The sequence below is a fragment of the Alligator mississippiensis genome, chromosome 15 (genome assembly GCF_030867095.1).
Source record: "Alligator mississippiensis isolate rAllMis1 chromosome 15, rAllMis1, whole genome shotgun sequence".
In the NCBI taxonomy this organism is placed as follows: Eukaryota; Metazoa; Chordata; order Crocodylia; family Alligatoridae; genus Alligator; species Alligator mississippiensis.
In genome coordinates, this window is record NC_081838.1 from 5,174,365 (window position 1) to 5,191,558 (window position 17,194).

The 17,194-nt window shown below is 64.9% G+C and overlaps 16 non-coding genes across 16 annotated transcripts; 5 read left to right on the forward strand and 11 right to left on the reverse strand.

Moving 5' to 3' along the window:
• Positions 1–66: 66 nt before the first annotated feature.
• Positions 67–138, reverse strand: TRNAE-UUC (transfer RNA glutamic acid (anticodon UUC)). The gene has a single exon. It is a non-coding gene; the product is annotated as a tRNA-Glu (tRNA).
• A 2,155-nt stretch (positions 139–2,293) lies between these two features.
• TRNAE-CUC (transfer RNA glutamic acid (anticodon CUC)) lies at positions 2,294–2,365 on the reverse strand. The gene has a single exon. It is a non-coding gene; the product is annotated as a tRNA-Glu (tRNA).
• A 408-nt stretch (positions 2,366–2,773) lies between these two features.
• TRNAL-CAA (transfer RNA leucine (anticodon CAA)) lies at positions 2,774–2,884 on the forward strand. Its single transcript has 2 exons — positions 2,774–2,811; positions 2,839–2,884. It is a non-coding gene; the product is annotated as a tRNA-Leu (tRNA).
• A 150-nt stretch (positions 2,885–3,034) lies between these two features.
• Positions 3,035–3,106, reverse strand: TRNAE-UUC (transfer RNA glutamic acid (anticodon UUC)). Its single transcript has one exon. It is a non-coding gene; the product is annotated as a tRNA-Glu (tRNA).
• Positions 3,107–5,260: 2,154 nt separating this feature from the next.
• Positions 5,261–5,332, reverse strand: TRNAE-CUC (transfer RNA glutamic acid (anticodon CUC)). The gene has a single exon. It is a non-coding gene; the product is annotated as a tRNA-Glu (tRNA).
• Positions 5,333–5,740: 408 nt separating this feature from the next.
• Positions 5,741–5,851, forward strand: TRNAL-CAA (transfer RNA leucine (anticodon CAA)). Its single transcript has 2 exons — positions 5,741–5,778; positions 5,806–5,851. It is a non-coding gene; the product is annotated as a tRNA-Leu (tRNA).
• Positions 5,852–6,001: 150 nt separating this feature from the next.
• On the reverse strand, positions 6,002–6,073 carry TRNAE-UUC (transfer RNA glutamic acid (anticodon UUC)). The gene has a single exon. It is a non-coding gene; the product is annotated as a tRNA-Glu (tRNA).
• Positions 6,074–8,228: 2,155 nt separating this feature from the next.
• TRNAE-CUC (transfer RNA glutamic acid (anticodon CUC)) lies at positions 8,229–8,300 on the reverse strand. The gene has a single exon. It is a non-coding gene; the product is annotated as a tRNA-Glu (tRNA).
• Positions 8,301–8,708: 408 nt separating this feature from the next.
• On the forward strand, positions 8,709–8,819 carry TRNAL-CAA (transfer RNA leucine (anticodon CAA)). The gene is made up of 2 exons: positions 8,709–8,746; positions 8,774–8,819. It is a non-coding gene; the product is annotated as a tRNA-Leu (tRNA).
• A 149-nt stretch (positions 8,820–8,968) lies between these two features.
• On the reverse strand, positions 8,969–9,040 carry TRNAE-UUC (transfer RNA glutamic acid (anticodon UUC)). The gene has a single exon. It is a non-coding gene; the product is annotated as a tRNA-Glu (tRNA).
• Positions 9,041–11,356: 2,316 nt separating this feature from the next.
• Positions 11,357–11,428, reverse strand: TRNAE-CUC (transfer RNA glutamic acid (anticodon CUC)). The gene has a single exon. It is a non-coding gene; the product is annotated as a tRNA-Glu (tRNA).
• A 408-nt stretch (positions 11,429–11,836) lies between these two features.
• On the forward strand, positions 11,837–11,947 carry TRNAL-CAA (transfer RNA leucine (anticodon CAA)). Its single transcript has 2 exons — positions 11,837–11,874; positions 11,902–11,947. It is a non-coding gene; the product is annotated as a tRNA-Leu (tRNA).
• Positions 11,948–12,097: 150 nt separating this feature from the next.
• On the reverse strand, positions 12,098–12,169 carry TRNAE-UUC (transfer RNA glutamic acid (anticodon UUC)). Its single transcript has one exon. It is a non-coding gene; the product is annotated as a tRNA-Glu (tRNA).
• Positions 12,170–14,323: 2,154 nt separating this feature from the next.
• Positions 14,324–14,395, reverse strand: TRNAE-CUC (transfer RNA glutamic acid (anticodon CUC)). The gene has a single exon. It is a non-coding gene; the product is annotated as a tRNA-Glu (tRNA).
• Positions 14,396–14,803: 408 nt separating this feature from the next.
• On the forward strand, positions 14,804–14,914 carry TRNAL-CAA (transfer RNA leucine (anticodon CAA)). Its single transcript has 2 exons — positions 14,804–14,841; positions 14,869–14,914. It is a non-coding gene; the product is annotated as a tRNA-Leu (tRNA).
• Positions 14,915–15,064: 150 nt separating this feature from the next.
• Positions 15,065–15,136, reverse strand: TRNAE-UUC (transfer RNA glutamic acid (anticodon UUC)). The gene has a single exon. It is a non-coding gene; the product is annotated as a tRNA-Glu (tRNA).
• Between the last annotated feature and the right edge of the window lie 2,058 nt (positions 15,137–17,194).

Genomic DNA, 17,194 nt, shown 5'->3' on the forward strand with positions numbered 1-17,194 from the left:
TGCCTCCAAGTGGGAGGCCTCCTTCCCTTTCTCCTCCCCTGCGGGCTGGGGATTCAAAAGCCGGCTTTCCCTGGCTGGGAATCGAACCCAGGCCGCGGCGGTGAAAGCGCCAAATCCTAGCCACTAGACCACCAGGGAGGACACGGGGCAGGCAGCCCTGCCCTGCCCGCCCGCCTGCCTCCATCTTGCCTCCTGCCCTGGCCCCAGGCGCCACCCACCTGGGGCGCAGGGATTTGCTCAAGGCAGGTCTCCCAAGCCCTCGCTCCAGGGCCAGCAGCCTTCCCTTCCAGCCCTGAGCACGGGGAAAAGCTGGCCCTTCTCCACCGGGAAACAATGCCCCTGCCCACAGCCAGGGCAGGCCCCCAAGGACCTGGAGGCCTGCGCGGGCGGGCCGGCTCTTTGGAGGGGCGAAAGCGGGCTGGCGGGGTGCCACGGGAAGAAGGATGCTACAGGGAGCAGCGGGCCAGAAGGGGGCGCTCCGACCCTGAGCCGCCCACCTCACTGCACCCGACCAAAACCCACACTGCGAGTGTCTGCCCTGGCGTGCTCACATCCGGCCGCCCCCCCCCCCACACCATTTCCCCGGTTCCCCTTGCCCCCAGGCACCTCGGGCAGCCCCGCTGGGCCCGCGAGACCCACCCAGAGGCCCGCTGCAGCTTCTACGGTGAAGCAGCAAGCAGGGGCGTGCAGCACAACTCAGAGGTGGCCCCATGAACTCCGCACCGTGCCTTGCCGGGCGGCCCGCACTCAGGCAAGGGCAGGGCCAGCTCTGTCCCAAAAGGGCAGGTGGCCTACAGCCCCCGCACTTCCCAGGCAGTCTGCTATCCAGGTCCAAGCCGAGCCCGGGCCGGCTTAGCTTCCTAGATCGCATGCAATCAGTCCCGTCCCGTCACACCATAGGCATGAAGGAACAGGAAGGCGGCAGTCCCCGTAGCCTTGAATGGCATGGACATGGTGCCTGGAAGCCGCTATTGCAATGCATGGGGTTGACCTGGTGTCCGGAACGGGGGTGACATTGTGCCATGAAGCACTCGTTGACTTCCAAGCGGTTGACCTGGGGCCCCAAAGTCCACACAGGCTTGCCTGGCCTTGACTTTGTGCTTGGAAGCCCTCTGAGGCTTGCCTGGGGTTGACCTGGTGCCCAAAATTCCCCTTTGGCTTGCATCGGGTTGACATTGTCCCTGGAAGCCTCCATTGGCATGCATAGGGATGACCTGGTGCCCCAAAGTCCCCTTAGGAATGCATTGGGGTGACCTGGTGTCTGGAATTCCTCCCGCCTGGCTTTCAACTCCCAGGCAAGTACGCCCCTCCCTCCCCGCCCCGGCTTAAGCCTCGGAAAAGTGTCCCCCCACCCCGGCTTCAGCCTCCTTCTCTTGCCGCCCCCCCCGCCACACCTTTTCCCCGGTTCCCCTTGCCCCCAGGCACCTCGGGCCGCCCCGCTGGGCCGGGAAGGCCCACCCAGAGGCCCGCTGCAGGCTCTAGGGTGAAGCAGCAAGCAGGGGCGTGCAGCACAACTCAGAGGCGGCCCCAGGAGCTCCGCACCGTGCTGCTCCAAAGGCTTGCCGGGCGGCCGGCGCTCAGGCAAGGGCAGGGCCAGCTCTGTCCCAAAAGGGCAGGCGGCCTACAGCCCCCACGCATCCCAGGCAGTCTCCCATCCCGGTCCAACCCGAGTCCCGTCCTGTCACACCATAGGCATGAAGGAACAGGAAGGCGGCAGTGCCCGGAGCCTTCAATGGCATGGACAGGGTGCCTGGAAGCCGCCATTGCAATGCATGGGCTTGACATGGTGCCTGTAAGTCCCCATTCCAATGCATGGGGTTGACCTGGTGCCAGAAAGTCCCCAGAGGCTTCCCTGGTGTTGACATGCAGGTTGACATTGTCCCCTGGATGCCCCCATAGGAATGCATGGGGTTCAACTGGTCCCTGGCAGTCCCCATAGGAATGCATGGGGTTGACCTGGGTTTAGGTGTCTCCCATGGGGCACAGATGTGTGGCCAAACCCTGTCGTGGAGCACACCTGAAAGCTGGGGTAATCTCGGCCACCGTCCAGGCCCTGGTTCTTCTCAGGGCTATGTGCCCCTTGGGGCCCACAGACCCTGTTGACCTTGAAGGGTGCTTACCTCCACTGCTCCTTCCTTAGCCAATCATTTCCATTGCTAAAGCTGGCCCACCAGGCAGGGAGGGAAGGTGGGGAATGCCCGCTGTGCTGTGGGCTCCAGGGGCAAAAGAGCCCCGCCCCCGGCCACAAGGGCTTGCGAGAAAGGCCAGGCAGAGCAGGGGAAGAAGACGGGCTTTCCCTGGCCGGGAATCGAACCCGGGCCGCGGCGGTGAGAGCGCCGAATCCTAACCACTAGACCACCAGGGAAGGGCCACGGGGCCTCCGCGGGCTGAGCTGGACAACGGGAGTGCCTCTGGGGCACAGGCTGCAACTTGTGGTGGCAAAAGTCAGGGGTCGGGGGCGGCACTTGCCTTACACAGATGGCGGCCAGGGGCGGGCCTTCTGTCAAGGGGCGGGGCTTCAAGCTGGACGGCAGCTGTAGCCCTTCTACTCCAAGACCAGCAGGGAAGGACAGGCCAGCGCTTGGGCTGAGGCCAGGAGCGCTCTCTCTTGCCCTGTGCCATGGGCTCGGGCCTGGCTCTTCCCCTGCACGGGGTGCTGCCACCCGAGGGGGAAAGACTCTGGCGTTCACACCGGCGAGGAGGGGGACTCCAACTACCCGCCTGTGGCATGCAGCACAATCACAGGCAAGGGGAGGGAGGCAGGGGCATCCTTGCCAGGATGGCTGAGTGGTCTAAAGCGCCAGGCTCAAGGTCACACCCTTCCCTCGTCCTGGGGGGTCCTGGTCTCCCTTTGGAGGCGTGGGTTCAAATCCCACTCCTGGTAGCAGCTTTTGGCACTCAGCGTCAGGCCGGCCTATAGCAGGGCACCAGGAGCTGGCGTCCCAGGGAGGCCAGCAAAAGCTGAGCCTGCCTCCAAGTGGGAGGCCTCCTTCCCTTTCTCCTCCCCTGCGGGCTGGGGATTCAAAAGCCGGCTTTCCCTGGCTGGGAATCGAACCCAGGCCGCGGCGGTGAAAGCGCCAAATCCTAGCCACTAGACCACCAGGGAGGACACGGGGCAGGCAGCCCTGCCCTGCCCGCCCGCCTGCCTCCATCTTGCCTCCTGCCCTGGCCCCAGGCGCCACCCCCCTGGGGCGCAGGGATTTGCTCAAGGCAGGTCTCCCAAGCCCTCGCTCCAGGGCCAGCAGCCTTCCCTTCCAGCCCTGAGCACGGGGAAAAGCTGGCCCTTCTCCACCGGGAAACAATGCCCCTGCCCACAGCCAGGGCAGGCCCCCAAGGACCTGGAGGCCTGCGCGGGCGGGCCGGCTCTTTGGAGGGGCGAAAGCGGGCTGGCGGGGTGCCACGGGAAGAAGGATGCTACAGGGAGCAGCGGGCCAGAAGGGGGCGCTCCGACCCTGAGCCGCCCACCTCACTGCACCCGACCAAAACCCACACTGCGAGTGTCTGCCCTGGCGTGCTCACATCCGGCCGCCCCCCCCCCACACCATTTCCCCGGTTCCCCTTGCCCCCAGGCACCTCGGGCAGCCCCGCTGGGCCCGCGAGACCCACCCAGAGGCCCGCTGCAGCTTCTACGGTGAAGCAGCAAGCAGGGGCGTGCAGCACAACTCAGAGGTGGCCCCATGAACTCCGCACCGTGCCTTGCCGGGCGGCCCGCACTCAGGCAAGGGCAGGGCCAGCTCTGTCCCAAAAGGGCAGGTGGCCTACAGCCCCCGCACTTCCCAGGCAGTCTGCTATCCAGGTCCAAGCCGAGCCCGGGCCGGCTTAGCTTCCTAGATCGCATGCAATCAGTCCCGTCCCGTCACACCATAGGCATGAAGGAACAGGAAGGCGGCAGTCCCCGTAGCCTTGAATGGCATGGACATGGTGCCTGGAAGCCGCTATTGCAATGCATGGGGTTGACCTGGTGTCCGGAACGGGGGTGACATTGTGCCATGAAGCACTCGTTGACTTCCAAGCGGTTGACCTGGGGCCCCAAAGTCCACACAGGCTTGCCTGGCCTTGACTTTGTGCTTGGAAGCCCTCTGAGGCTTGCCTGGGGTTGACCTGGTGCCCAAAATTCCCCTTTGGCTTGCATCGGGTTGACATTGTCCCTGGAAGCCTCCATTGGCATGCATAGGGATGACCTGGTGCCCCAAAGTCCCCTTAGGAATGCATTGGGGTGACCTGGTGTCTGGAATTCCTCCCGCCTGGCTTTCAACTCCCAGGCAAGTACGCCCCTCCCTCCCCGCCCCGGCTTAAGCCTCGGAAAAGTGTCCCCCCACCCCGGCTTCAGCCTCCTTCTCTTGCCGCCCCCCCCGCCACACCTTTTCCCCGGTTCCCCTTGCCCCCAGGCACCTCGGGCCGCCCCGCTGGGCCGGGAAGGCCCACCCAGAGGCCCGCTGCAGGCTCTAGGGTGAAGCAGCAAGCAGGGGCGTGCAGCACAACTCAGAGGCGGCCCCAGGAGCTCCGCACCGTGCTGCTCCAAAGGCTTGCCGGGCGGCCGGCGCTCAGGCAAGGGCAGGGCCAGCTCTGTCCCAAAAGGGCAGGCGGCCTACAGCCCCCACGCATCCCAGGCAGTCTCCCATCCCGGTCCAACCCGAGTCCCGTCCTGTCACACCATAGGCATGAAGGAACAGGAAGGCGGCAGTGCCCGGAGCCTTCAATGGCATGGACAGGGTGCCTGGAAGCCGCCATTGCAATGCATGGGCTTGACATGGTGCCTGTAAGTCCCCATTCCAATGCATGGGGTTGACCTGGTGCCAGAAAGTCCCCAGAGGCTTCCCTGGTGTTGACATGCAGGTTGACATTGTCCCCTGGATGCCCCCATAGGAATGCATGGGGTTCAACTGGTCCCTGGCAGTCCCCATAGGAATGCATGGGGTTGACCTGGGTTTAGGTGTCTCCCATGGGGCACAGATGTGTGGCCAAACCCTGTCGTGGAGCACACCTGAAAGCTGGGGTAATCTCGGCCACCGTCCAGGCCCTGGTTCTTCTCAGGGCTATGTGCCCCTTGGGGCCCACAGACCCTGTTGACCTTGAAGGGTGCTTACCTCCACTGCTCCTTCCTTAGCCAATCATTTCCATTGCTAAAGCTGGCCCACCAGGCAGGGAGGGAAGGTGGGGAATGCCCGCTGTGCTGTGGGCTCCAGGGGCAAAAGAGCCCCGCCCCCGGCCACAAGGGCTTGCGAGAAAGGCCAGGCAGAGCAGGGGTAGAAGACGGGCTTTCCCTGGCCGGGAATCGAACCCGGGCCGCGGCGGTGAGAGCGCCGAATCCTAACCACTAGACCACCAGGGAAGGGCCACGGGGCCTCCGCGGGCTGAGCTGGACAACGGGAGTGCCTCTGGGGCACAGGCTGCAACTTGTGGTGGCAAAAGTCAGGGGTCGGGGGCGGCACTTGCCTTACACAGATGGCGGCCAGGGGCGGGCCTTCTGTCAAGGGGCGGGGCTTCAAGCTGGACGGCAGCTGTAGCCCTTCTACTCCAAGACCAGCAGGGAAGGACAGGCCAGCGCTTGGGCTGAGGCCAGGAGCGCTCTCTCTTGCCCTGTGCCATGGGCTCGGGCCTGGCTCTTCCCCTGCACGGGGTGCTGCCACCCGAGGGGGAAAGACTCTGGCGTTCACACCGGCGAGGAGGGGGACTCCAACTACCCGCCTGTGGCATGCAGCACAATCGCAGGCAAGGGGAGGGAGGCAGGGGCATCCTTGCCAGGATGGCTGAGTGGTCTAAAGCGCCAGGCTCAAGGTCACACCCTTCCCTCGTCCTGGGGGGTCCTGGTCTCTGTTTGGAGGCGTGGGTTCAAATCCCACTCCTGGCAGTAGCTTTTGGCACTCGGCGTCAGGCCGGCCTATAGCAGGGCACCAGGAGCTGGCGTCCCAGGGAGGCCAGCAAAAGCTGAGCCTGCCTCCAAGTGGGAGGCCTCCTTCCCTTTCTCCTCCCCTGCGGGCTGGGGATTCAAAAGCCGGCTTTCCCTGGCTGGGAATCGAACCCAGGCCGCGGCGGTGAAAGCGCCAAATCCTAGCCACTAGACCACCAGGGAGGACACGGGGCAGGCAGCCCTGCCCTGCCCGCCCGCCTGCCTCCATCTTGCCTCCTGCCCTGGCCCCAGGCGCCACCCCCCTGGGGCGCAGGGATTTGCTCAAGGCAGGTCTCCCAAGCCCTCGCTCCAGGGCCAGCAGCCTTCCCTTCCAGCCCTGAGCACGGGGAAAAGCTGGCCCTTCTCCACCGGGAAACAATGCCCCTGACCACAGCCAGGGCAGGCCCCCAAGGACCTGGAGGCCTGCGCGGGCGGGCCGGCTCTTTGGAGGGGCGAAAGCGGGCTGGCGGGGTGCCACGGGAAGAAGGATGCTACAGGGAGCAGCGGGCCAGAAGGGGGCGCTCCGACCCTGAGCCGCCCACCTCACTGCACCCGACCAAAACCCACACTGCGAGTGTCTGCCCTGGCGTGCTCACATCCGGCCGCCCCCCCCCCCACACCATTTCCCCGGTTCCCCTTGCCCCCAGGCACCTCGGGCAGCCCCGCTGGGCCCGCGAGACCCACCCAGAGGCCCGCTGCAGCTTCTACGGTGAAGCAGCAAGCAGGGGCGTGCAGCACAACTCAGAGGTGGCCCCATGAACTCCGCACCGTGCCTTGCCGGGCGGCCCGCACTCAGGCAAGGGCAGGGCCAGCTCTGTCCCAAAAGGGCAGGTGGCCTACAGCCCCCGCACTTCCCAGGCAGTCTGCTATCCAGGTCCAAGCCGAGCCCGGGCCGGCTTAGCTTCCTAGATCGCATGCAATCAGTCCCGTCCCGTCACACCATAGGCATGAAGGAACAGGAAGGCGGCAGTCCCCGTAGCCTTGAATGGCATGGACATGGTGCCTGGAAGCCGCTATTGCAATGCATGGGGTTGACCTGGTGTCCGGAACGGGGGTGACATTGTGCCATGAAGCACTCGTTGACTTCCAAGCGGTTGACCTGGGGCCCCAAAGTCCACACAGGCTTGCCTGGCCTTGACTTTGTGCTTGGAAGCCCTCTGAGGCTTGCCTGGGGTTGACCTGGTGCCCAAAATTCCCCTTTGGCTTGCATCGGGTTGACATTGTCCCTGGAAGCCTCCATTGGCATGCATAGGGATGACCTGGTGCCCCAAAGTCCCCTTAGGAATGCATTGGGGTGACCTGGTGTCTGGAATTCCTCCCGCCTGGCTTTCAACTCCCAGGCAAGTACGCCCCTCCCTCCCCGCCCCGGCTTAAGCCTCGGAAAAGTGTCCCCCCACCCCGGCTTCAGCCTCCTTCTCTTGCCGCCCCCCCCGCCACACCTTTTCCCCGGTTCCCCTTGCCCCCAGGCACCTCGGGCCGCCCCGCTGGGCCGGGAAGGCCCACCCAGAGGCCCGCTGCAGGCTCTAGGGTGAAGCAGCAAGCAGGGGCGTGCAGCACAACTCAGAGGCGGCCCCAGGAGCTCCGCACCGTGCTGCTCCAAAGGCTTGCCAGGCGGCCGGCGCTCAGGCAAGGGCAGGGCCAGCTGTGTCCCAAAAGGGCAGGCGGCCTACAGCCCCCACGCATCCCAGGCAGTCTCCCATCCCGGTCCAACCCGAGTCCCGTCCTGTCACACCATAGGCATGAAGGAACAGGAAGGCGGCAGTGCCCGGAGCCTTCAATGGCATGGACAGGGTGCCTGGAAGCCGCCATTGCAATGCATGGGCTTGACATGGTGCCTGTAAGTCCCCATTCCAATGCATGGGGTTGACCTGGTGCCAGAAAGTCCCCAGAGGCTTCCCTGGTGTTGACATGCAGGTTGACATTGTCCCCTGGATGCCCCCATAGGAATGCATGGGGTTCAACTGGTCCCTGGCAGTCCCCATAGGAATGCATGGGGTTGACCTGGGTTTAGGTGTCTCCCATGGGGCACAGATGTGTGGCCAAACCCTGTCGTGGAGCACACCTGAAAGCTGGGGTAATCTCGGCCACCGTCCAGGCCCTGGTTCTTCTCAGGGCTATGTGCCCCTTGGGGCCCACAGACCCTGTTGACCTTGAAGGGTGCTTACCTCCACTGCTCCTTCCTTAGCCAATCATTTCCATTGCTAAAGCTGGCCCACCAGGCAGGGAGGGAAGGTGGGGAATGCCCGCTGTGCTGTGGGCTCCAGGGGCAAAAGAGCCCCGCCCCCGGCCACAAGGGCTTGCGAGAAAGGTCAGGCAGAGCAGGGGAAGAAGACGGGCTTTCCCTGGCCGGGAATCGAACCCGGGCCGCGGCGGTGAGAGCGCCGCACCGTAACCACTAGACCACCAGGGAAGGGCCACGGGGCCTCCGCGGGCTGAGCTGGACAACGGGAGTGCCTCTGGGGCACAGGCTGCAACTTGTGGTGGCAAAAGTCAGGGGTCGGGGGCGGTACTTGCCTTACACAGATGGCGGCCAGGGGCGGGCCTTCTGTCAAGGGGCGGGGCTTCAAGCTGGACGGCAGCTGTAGCCCTTCTACTCCAAGACCAGCAGGGAAGGACAGGCCAGCGCTTGGGCTGAGGCCAGGAGCGCTCTCTCTTGCCCTGTGCCATGGGTTCGGGCCTGGCTCTTCCCCTGCACGGGGTGCTGCCACCCGAGGGGGAAAGACTCTGGCGTTCACACCGGCGAGGAGGGGGACTCCAACTACCCGCCTGTGGCATGCAGCACAATCGCAGGCAAGGGGAGGGAGGCAGGGGCATCCTTGCCAGGATGGCTGAGTGGTCTAAAGCGCCAGGCTCAAGGTCACACCCTTCCCTCGTTCTGGGGGGTCCTGGTCTCCCTTTGGAGGCGTGGGTTCAAATCCCACTCCTGGCAGCAGCTTTTGGCACTCAGCGTCAGGCCGGCCTATAGCAGGGACCAGGAGCTGGCGTCCCAGGGAGGCCAGCAAAAGCTGAGCCTGCCTCCAAGTGGGAGGCCTCCTTCCCTTTCTCCTCCCCTGCGGGCTGGGGATTCAAAAGCCGGCTTTCCCTGGCTGGGAATCGAACCCAGGCCGCGGCGGTGAAAGCGCCAAATCCTAGCCACTAGACCACCAGGGAGGACAGGGGGCAGGCAGCCCTGCCCTGCCCGCCCGCCTGCCTCCATCTTGCCTCCTGCCCTGGCCCCAGGCGCCACCCCCCTGGGGCGCAGGGATTTGCTCAAGGCAGGTCTCCCAAGCCCTCGCTCCAGGGCCAGCAGCCTTCCCTTCCAGCCCTGAGCACGGGGAAAAGCTGGCCCTTCTCCACCGGGAAACAATGCCCCTGCCCACAGCCAGGGCAGGCCCCCAAGGACCTGGAGGCCTGCGCGGGCGGGCCGGCTCTTTGGAGGGGCGAAAGCGGGCTGGCGGGGTGCCACGGGAAGAAGGATGCTACAGGGAGCAGCGGGCCAGAAGGGGGCGCTCCGACCCTGAGCCGCCCACCTCACTGCACCCGACCAAAACCCACACTGCGAGTGTCTGCCCTGGCGTGCTCACATCCGGCCACCCCCTCCCCGGCACCCACTCGCCAGCCCAGGGTGTGCGGAATTCCTCCCGCCTGGGTTTGAACTCCCAGTCAATTACACCCCCCCCCGCTCCCCTCCCCGCCCCGGCTTAAGCCTCGGAAAAGTGTCCCCCCACCCCGGCTTCAGCCTCCTTCTCTTGCCGCCCCCCCCCCACACCATTTCCCCGGTTCCCCTTGCCCCCAGGCACCTCGGGCAGCCCCGCTGGGCCCGCGAGACCCACCCAGAGGCCCGCTGCAGCTTCTACGGTGAAGCAGCAAGCAGGGGCGTGCAGCACAACTCAGAGGTGGCCCCATGAACTCCGCACCGTGCCTTGCCGGGCGGCCCGCACTCAGGCAAGGGCAGGGCCAGCTCTGTCCCAAAAGGGCAGGTGGCCTACAGCCCCCGCACTTCCCAGGCAGTCTGCTATCCAGGTCCAAGCCGAGCCCGGGCCGGCTTAGCTTCCTAGATCGCATGCAATCAGTCCCGTCCCGTCACACCATAGGCATGAAGGAACAGGAAGGCGGCAGTCCCCGTAGCCTTGAATGGCATGGACATGGTGCCTGGAAGCCGCTATTGCAATGCATGGGGTTGACCTGGTGTCCGGAACGGGGGTGACATTGTGCCATGAAGCACTCGTTGACTTCCAAGCGGTTGACCTGGGGCCCCAAAGTCCACACAGGCTTGCCTGGCCTTGACTTTGTGCTTGGAAGCCCTCTGAGGCTTGCCTGGGGTTGACCTGGTGCCCAAAATTCCCCTTTGGCTTGCATCGGGTTGACATTGTCCCTGGAAGCCTCCATTGGCATGCATAGGGATGACCTGGTGCCCCAAAGTCCCCTTAGGAATGCATTGGGGTGACCTGGTGTCTGGAATTCCTCCCGCCTGGCTTTCAACTCCCAGGCAAGTACGCCCCTCCCTCCCCGCCCCGGCTTAAGCCTCGGAAAAGTGTCCCCCCACCCCGGCTTCAGCCTCCTTCTCTTGCCGCCCCCCCCGCCACACCTTTTCCCCGGTTCCCCTTGCCCCCAGGCACCTCGGGCCGCCCCGCTGGGCCGGGAAGGCCCACCCAGAGGCCCGCTGCAGGCTCTAGGGTGAAGCAGCAAGCAGGGGCGTGCAGCACAACTCAGAGGCGGCCCCAGGAGCTCCGCACCGTGCTGCTCCAAAGGCTTGCCGGGCGGCCGGCGCTCAGGCAAGGGCAGGGCCAGCTCTGTCCCAAAAGGGCAGGCGGCCTACAGCCCCCACGCATCCCAGGCAGTCTCCCATCCCGGTCCAACCCGAGTCCCGTCCTGTCACACCATAGGCATGAAGGAACAGGAAGGCGGCAGTGCCCGGAGCCTTCAATGGCATGGACAGGGTGCCTGGAAGCCGCCATTGCAATGCATGGGCTTGACATGGTGCCTGTAAGTCCCCATTCCAATGCATGGGGTTGACCTGGTGCCAGAAAGTCCCCAGAGGCTTCCCTGGTGTTGACATGCAGGTTGACATTGTCCCCTGGATGCCCCCATAGGAATGCATGGGGTTCAACTGGTCCCTGGCAGTCCCCATAGGAATGCATGGGGTTGACCTGGGTTTAGGTGTCTCCCATGGGGCACAGATGTGTGGCCAAACCCTGTCGTGGAGCACACCTGAAAGCTGGGGTAATCTCGGCCACCGTCCAGGCCCTGGTTCTTCTCAGGGCTATGTGCCCCTTGGGGCCCACAGACCCTGTTGACCTTGAAGGGTGCTTACCTCCACTGCTCCTTCCTTAGCCAATCATTTCCATTGCTAAAGCTGGCCCACCAGGCAGGGAGGGAAGGTGGGGAATGCCCGCTGTGCTGTGGGCTCCAGGGGCAAAAGAGCCCCGCCCCCGGCCACAAGGGCTTGCGAGAAAGGCCAGGCAGAGCAGGGGAAGAAGACGGGCTTTCCCTGGCCGGGAATCGAACCCGGGCCGCGGCGGTGAGAGCGCCGAATCCTAACCACTAGACCACCAGGGAAGGGCCACGGGGCCTCCGCGGGCTGAGCTGGACAACGGGAGTGCCTCTGGGGCACAGGCTGCAACTTGTGGTGGCAAAAGTCAGGGGTCGGGGGCGGCACTTGCCTTACACAGATGGCGGCCAGGGGCGGGCCTTCTGTCAAGGGGCGGGGCTTCAAGCTGGACGGCAGCTGTAGCCCTTCTACTCCAAGACCAGCAGGGAAGGACAGGCCAGCGCTTGGGCTGAGGCCAGGAGCGCTCTCTCTTGCCCTGTGCCATGGGCTCGGGCCTGGCTCTTCCCCTGCACGGGGTGCTGCCACCCGAGGGGGAAAGACTCTGGCGTTCACACCGGCGAGGAGGGGGACTCCAACTACCCGCCTGTGGCATGCAGCACAATCGCAGGCAAGGGGAGGGAGGCAGGGGCATCCTTGCCAGGATGGCTGAGTGGTCTAAAGCGCCAGGCTCAAGGTCACACCCTTCCCTTGTCCTGGGGGGTCCTGGTCTCCCTTTGGAGGCGTGGGTTCAAATCCCACTCCTGGCAGCAGCTTTTGGCACTCGGCGTCAGGCCGGCCTATAGCAGGGCACCAGGAGCTGGCGTCCCAGGGAGGCCAGCAAAAGCTGAGCCTGCCTCCAAGTGGGAGGCCTCCTTCCCTTTCTCCTCCCCTGCGGGCTGGGGATTCAAAAGCCGGCTTTCCCTGGCTGGGAATCGAACCCAGGCCGCGGCGGTGAAAGCGCCAAATCCTAGCCACTAGACCACCAGGGAGGACACGGGGCAGGCAGCCCTGCCCTGCCCGCCCGCCTGCCTCCATCTTGCCTCCTGCCCTGGCCCCAGGCGCCACCCACCTGGGGCGCAGGGATTTGCTCAAGGCAGGTCTCCCAAGCCCTCGCTCCAGGGCCAGCAGCCTTCCCTTCCAGCCCTGAGCACGGGGAAAAGCTGGCCCTTCTCCACCGGGAAACAATGCCCCTGCCCACAGCCAGGGCAGGCCCCCAAGGACCTGGAGGCCTGCGCGGGCGGGCCGGCTCTTTGGAGGGGCGAAAGCGGGCTGGCGGGGTGCCACGGGAAGAAGGATGCTACAGGGAGCAGCGGGCCAGAAGGGGGCGCTCCGACCCTGAGCCGCCCACCTCACTGCACCCGACCAAAACCCACACTGCGAGTGTCTGCCCTGGCGTGCTCACATCCGGCCGCCCCCCCCCCACACCATTTCCCCGGTTCCCCTTGCCCCCAGGCACCTCGGGCAGCCCCGCTGGGCCCGCGAGACCCACCCAGAGGCCCGCTGCAGCTTCTACGGTGAAGCAGCAAGCAGGGGCGTGCAGCACAACTCAGAGGTGGCCCCATGAACTCCGCACCGTGCCTTGCCGGGCGGCCCGCACTCAGGCAAGGGCAGGGCCAGCTCTGTCCCAAAAGGGCAGGTGGCCTACAGCCCCCGCACTTCCCAGGCAGTCTGCTATCCAGGTCCAAGCCGAGCCCGGGCCGGCTTAGCTTCCTAGATCGCATGCAATCAGTCCCGTCCCGTCACACCATAGGCATGAAGGAACAGGAAGGCGGCAGTCCCCGTAGCCTTGAATGGCATGGACATGGTGCCTGGAAGCCGCTATTGCAATGCATGGGGTTGACCTGGTGTCCGGAACGGGGGTGACATTGTGCCATGAAGCACTCGTTGACTTCCAAGCGGTTGACCTGGGGCCCCAAAGTCCACACAGGCTTGCCTGGCCTTGACTTTGTGCTTGGAAGCCCTCTGAGGCTTGCCTGGGGTTGACCTGGTGCCCAAAATTCCCCTTTGGCTTGCATCGGGTTGACATTGTCCCTGGAAGCCTCCATTGGCATGCATAGGGATGACCTGGTGCCCCAAAGTCCCCTTAGGAATGCATTGGGGTGACCTGGTGTCTGGAATTCCTCCCGCCTGGCTTTCAACTCCCAGGCAAGTACGCCCCTCCCTCCCCGCCCCGGCTTAAGCCTCGGAAAAGTGTCCCCCCACCCCGGCTTCAGCCTCCTTCTCTTGCCGCCCCCCCCGCCACACCTTTTCCCCGGTTCCCCTTGCCCCCAGGCACCTCGGGCCGCCCCGCTGGGCCGGGAAGGCCCACCCAGAGGCCCGCTGCAGGCTCTAGGGTGAAGCAGCAAGCAGGGGCGTGCAGCACAACTCAGAGGCGGCCCCAGGAGCTCCGCACCGTGCTGCTCCAAAGGCTTGCCGGGCGGCCGGCGCTCAGGCAAGGGCAGGGCCAGCTCTGTCCCAAAAGGGCAGGCGGCCTACAGCCCCCACGCATCCCAGGCAGTCTCCCATCCCGGTCCAACCCGAGTCCCGTCCTGTCACACCATAGGCATGAAGGAACAGGAAGGCGGCAGTGCCCGGAGCCTTCAATGGCATGGACAGGGTGCCTGGAAGCCGCCATTGCAATGCATGGGCTTGACATGGTGCCTGTAAGTCCCCATTCCAATGCATGGGGTTGACCTGGTGCCAGAAAGTCCCCAGAGGCTTCCCTGGTGTTGACATGCAGGTTGACATTGTCCCCTGGATGCCCCCATAGGAATGCATGGGGTTCAACTGGTCCCTGGCAGTCCCCATAGGAATGCATGGGGTTGACCTGGGTTTAGGTGTCTCCCATGGGGCACAGATGTGTGGCCAAACCCTGTCGTGGAGCACACCTGAAAGCTGGGGTAATCTCGGCCACCGTCCAGGCCCTGGTTCTTCTCAGGGCTATGTGCCCCTTGGGGCCCACAGACCCTGTTGACCTTGAAGGGTGCTTACCTCCACTGCTCCTTCCTTAGCCAATCATTTCCATTGCTAAAGCTGGCCCACCAGGCAGGGAGGGAAGGTGGGGAATGCCCGCTGTGCTGTGGGCTCCAGGGGCAAAAGAGCCCCGCCCCCGGCCACAAGGGCTTGCGAGAAAGGCCAGGCAGAGCAGGGGAAGAAGACGGGCTTTCCCTGGCCGGGAATCGAACCCGGGCCGCGGCGGTGAGAGCGCCGAATCCTAACCACTAGACCACCAGGGAAGGGCCACGGGGCCTCCGCGGGCTGAGCTGGACAACGGGAGTGCCTCTGGGGCACAGGCTGCAACTTGTGGTGGCAAAAGTCAGGGGTCGGGGGCGGCACTTGCCTTACACAGATGGCGGCCAGGGGCGGGCCTTCTGTCAAGGGGCGGGGCTTCAAGCTGGACGGCAGCTGTAGCCCTTCTACTCCAAGACCAGCAGGGAAGGACAGGCCAGCGCTTGGGCTGAGGCCAGGAGCGCTCTCTCTTGCCCTGTGCCATGGGCTCGGGCCTGGCTCTTCCCCTGCACGGGGTGCTGCCACCCGAGGGGGAAAGACTCTGGCGTTCACACCGGCGAGGAGGGGGACTCCAACTACCCGCCTGTGGCATGCAGCACAATCACAGGCAAGGGGAGGGAGGCAGGGGCATCCTTGCCAGGATGGCTGAGTGGTCTAAAGCGCCAGGCTCAAGGTCACACCCTTCCCTCGTCCTGGGGGGTCCTGGTCTCCCTTTGGAGGCGTGGGTTCAAATCCCACTCCTGGTAGCAGCTTTTGGCACTCAGCGTCAGGCCGGCCTATAGCAGGGCACCAGGAGCTGGCGTCCCAGGGAGGCCAGCAAAAGCTGAGCCTGCCTCCAAGTGGGAGGCCTCCTTCCCTTTCTCCTCCCCTGCGGGCTGGGGATTCAAAAGCCGGCTTTCCCTGGCTGGGAATCGAACCCAGGCCGCGGCGGTGAAAGCGCCAAATCCTAGCCACTAGACCACCAGGGAGGACACGGGGCAGGCAGCCCTGCCCTGCCCGCCCGCCTGCCTCCATCTTGCCTCCTGCCCTGTCCCCAGGCGCCACCCCCCTGGGGCGCAGGGATTTGCTCAAGGCAGGTCTCCCAAGCCCTCGCTCCAGGGCCAGCAGCCTTCCCTTCCAGCCCTGAGCACGGGGAAAAGCTGGCCCTTCTCCACCGGGAAACAATGCCCCTGCCCACAGCCAGGGCAGGCCCCCAAGGACCTGGAGGCCTGCGCGGGCGGGCCGGCTCTTTGGAGGGGCGAAAGCGGGCTGGCGGGGTGCCACGGGAAGAAGGATGCTACAGGGAGCAGCGGGCCAGAAGGGGGCGCTCCGACCCTGAGCCGCCCACCTCACTGCACCCGACCAAAACCCACACTGCGAGTGTCTGCCCTGGCGTGCTCACATCCGGCCGCCCCCCCCCCACACCATTTCCCCGGTTCCCCTTGCCCCCAGGCACCTCGGGCAGCCCCGCTGGGCCCGCGAGACCCACCCAGAGGCCCGCTGCAGCTTCTACGGTGAAGCAGCAAGCAGGGGCGTGCAGCACAACTCAGAGGTGGCCCCATGAACTCCGCACCGTGCCTTGCCGGGCGGCCCGCACTCAGGCAAGGGCAGGGCCAGCTCTGTCCCAAAAGGGCAGGTGGCCTACAGCCCCCGCACTTCCCAGGCAGTCTGCTATCCAGGTCCAAGCCGAGCCCGGGCCGGCTTAGCTTCCTAGATCGCATGCAATCAGTCCCGTCCCGTCACACCATAGGCATGAAGGAACAGGAAGGCGGCAGTCCCCGTAGCCTTGAATGGCATGGACATGGTGCCTGGAAGCCGCTATTGCAATGCATGGGGTTGACCTGGTGTCCGGAACGGGGGTGACATTGTGCCATGAAGCACTCGTTGACTTCCAAGCGGTTGACCTGGGGCCCCAAAGTCCACACAGGCTTGCCTGGCCTTGACTTTGTGCTTGGAAGCCCTCTGAGGCTTGCCTGGGGTTGACCTGGTGCCCAAAATTCCCCTTTGGCTTGCATCGGGTTGACATTGTCCCTGGAAGCCTCCATTGGCATGCATAGGGATGACCTGGTGCCCCAAAGTCCCCTTAGGAATGCATTGGGGTGACCTGGTGTCTGGAATTCCTCCCGCCTGGCTTTCAACTCCCAGGCAAGTACGCCCCTCCCTCCCCGCCCCGGCTTAAGCCTCGGAAAAGTGTCCCCCCACCCCGGCTTCAGCCTCCTTCTCTTGCCGCCCCCCCCGCCACACCTTTTCCCCGGTTCCCCTTGCCCCCAGGCACCTCGGGCCGCCCCGCTGGGCCGGGAAGGCCCACCCAGAGGCCCGCTGCAGGCTCTAGGGTGAAGCAGCAAGCAGGGGCGTGCAGCACAACTCAGAGGCGGCCCCAGGAGCTCCGCACCGTGCTGCTCCAAAGGCTTGCCGGGCGGCCGGCGCTCAGGCAAGGGCAGGGCCAGCTCTGTCCCAAAAGGGCAGGCGGCCTACAGCCCCCACGCATCCCAGGCAGTCTCCCATCCCGGTCCAACCCGAGTCCCGTCCTGTCACACCATAGGCATGAAGGAACAGGAAGGCGGCAGTGCCCGGAGCCTTCAATGGCATGGACAGGGTGCCTGGAAGCCGCCATTGCAATGCATGGGCTTGACATGGTGCCTGTAAGTCCCCATTCCAATGCATGGGGTTGACCTGGTGCCAGAAAGTCCCCAGAGGCTTCCCTGGTGTTGACATGCAGGTTGACATTGTCCCCTGGATGCCCCCATAGGAATGCATGGGGTTCAACTGGTCCCTGGCAGTCCCCATAGGAATGCATGGGGTTGACCTGGGTTTAGGTGTCTCCCATGGGGCACAGATGTGTGGCCAAACCCTGTCGTGGAGCACACCTGAAAGCTGGGGTAATCTCGGCCACCGTCCAGGCCCTGGTTCTTCTCAGGGCTATGTGCCCCTTGGGGCCCACAGACCCTGTTGACCTTGAAGGGTGCTTACCTCCACTGCTCCTTCCTTAGCCAATCATTTCCATTGCTAAAGCTGGCCCACCAGGCAGGGAGGGAAGGTGGGGAATG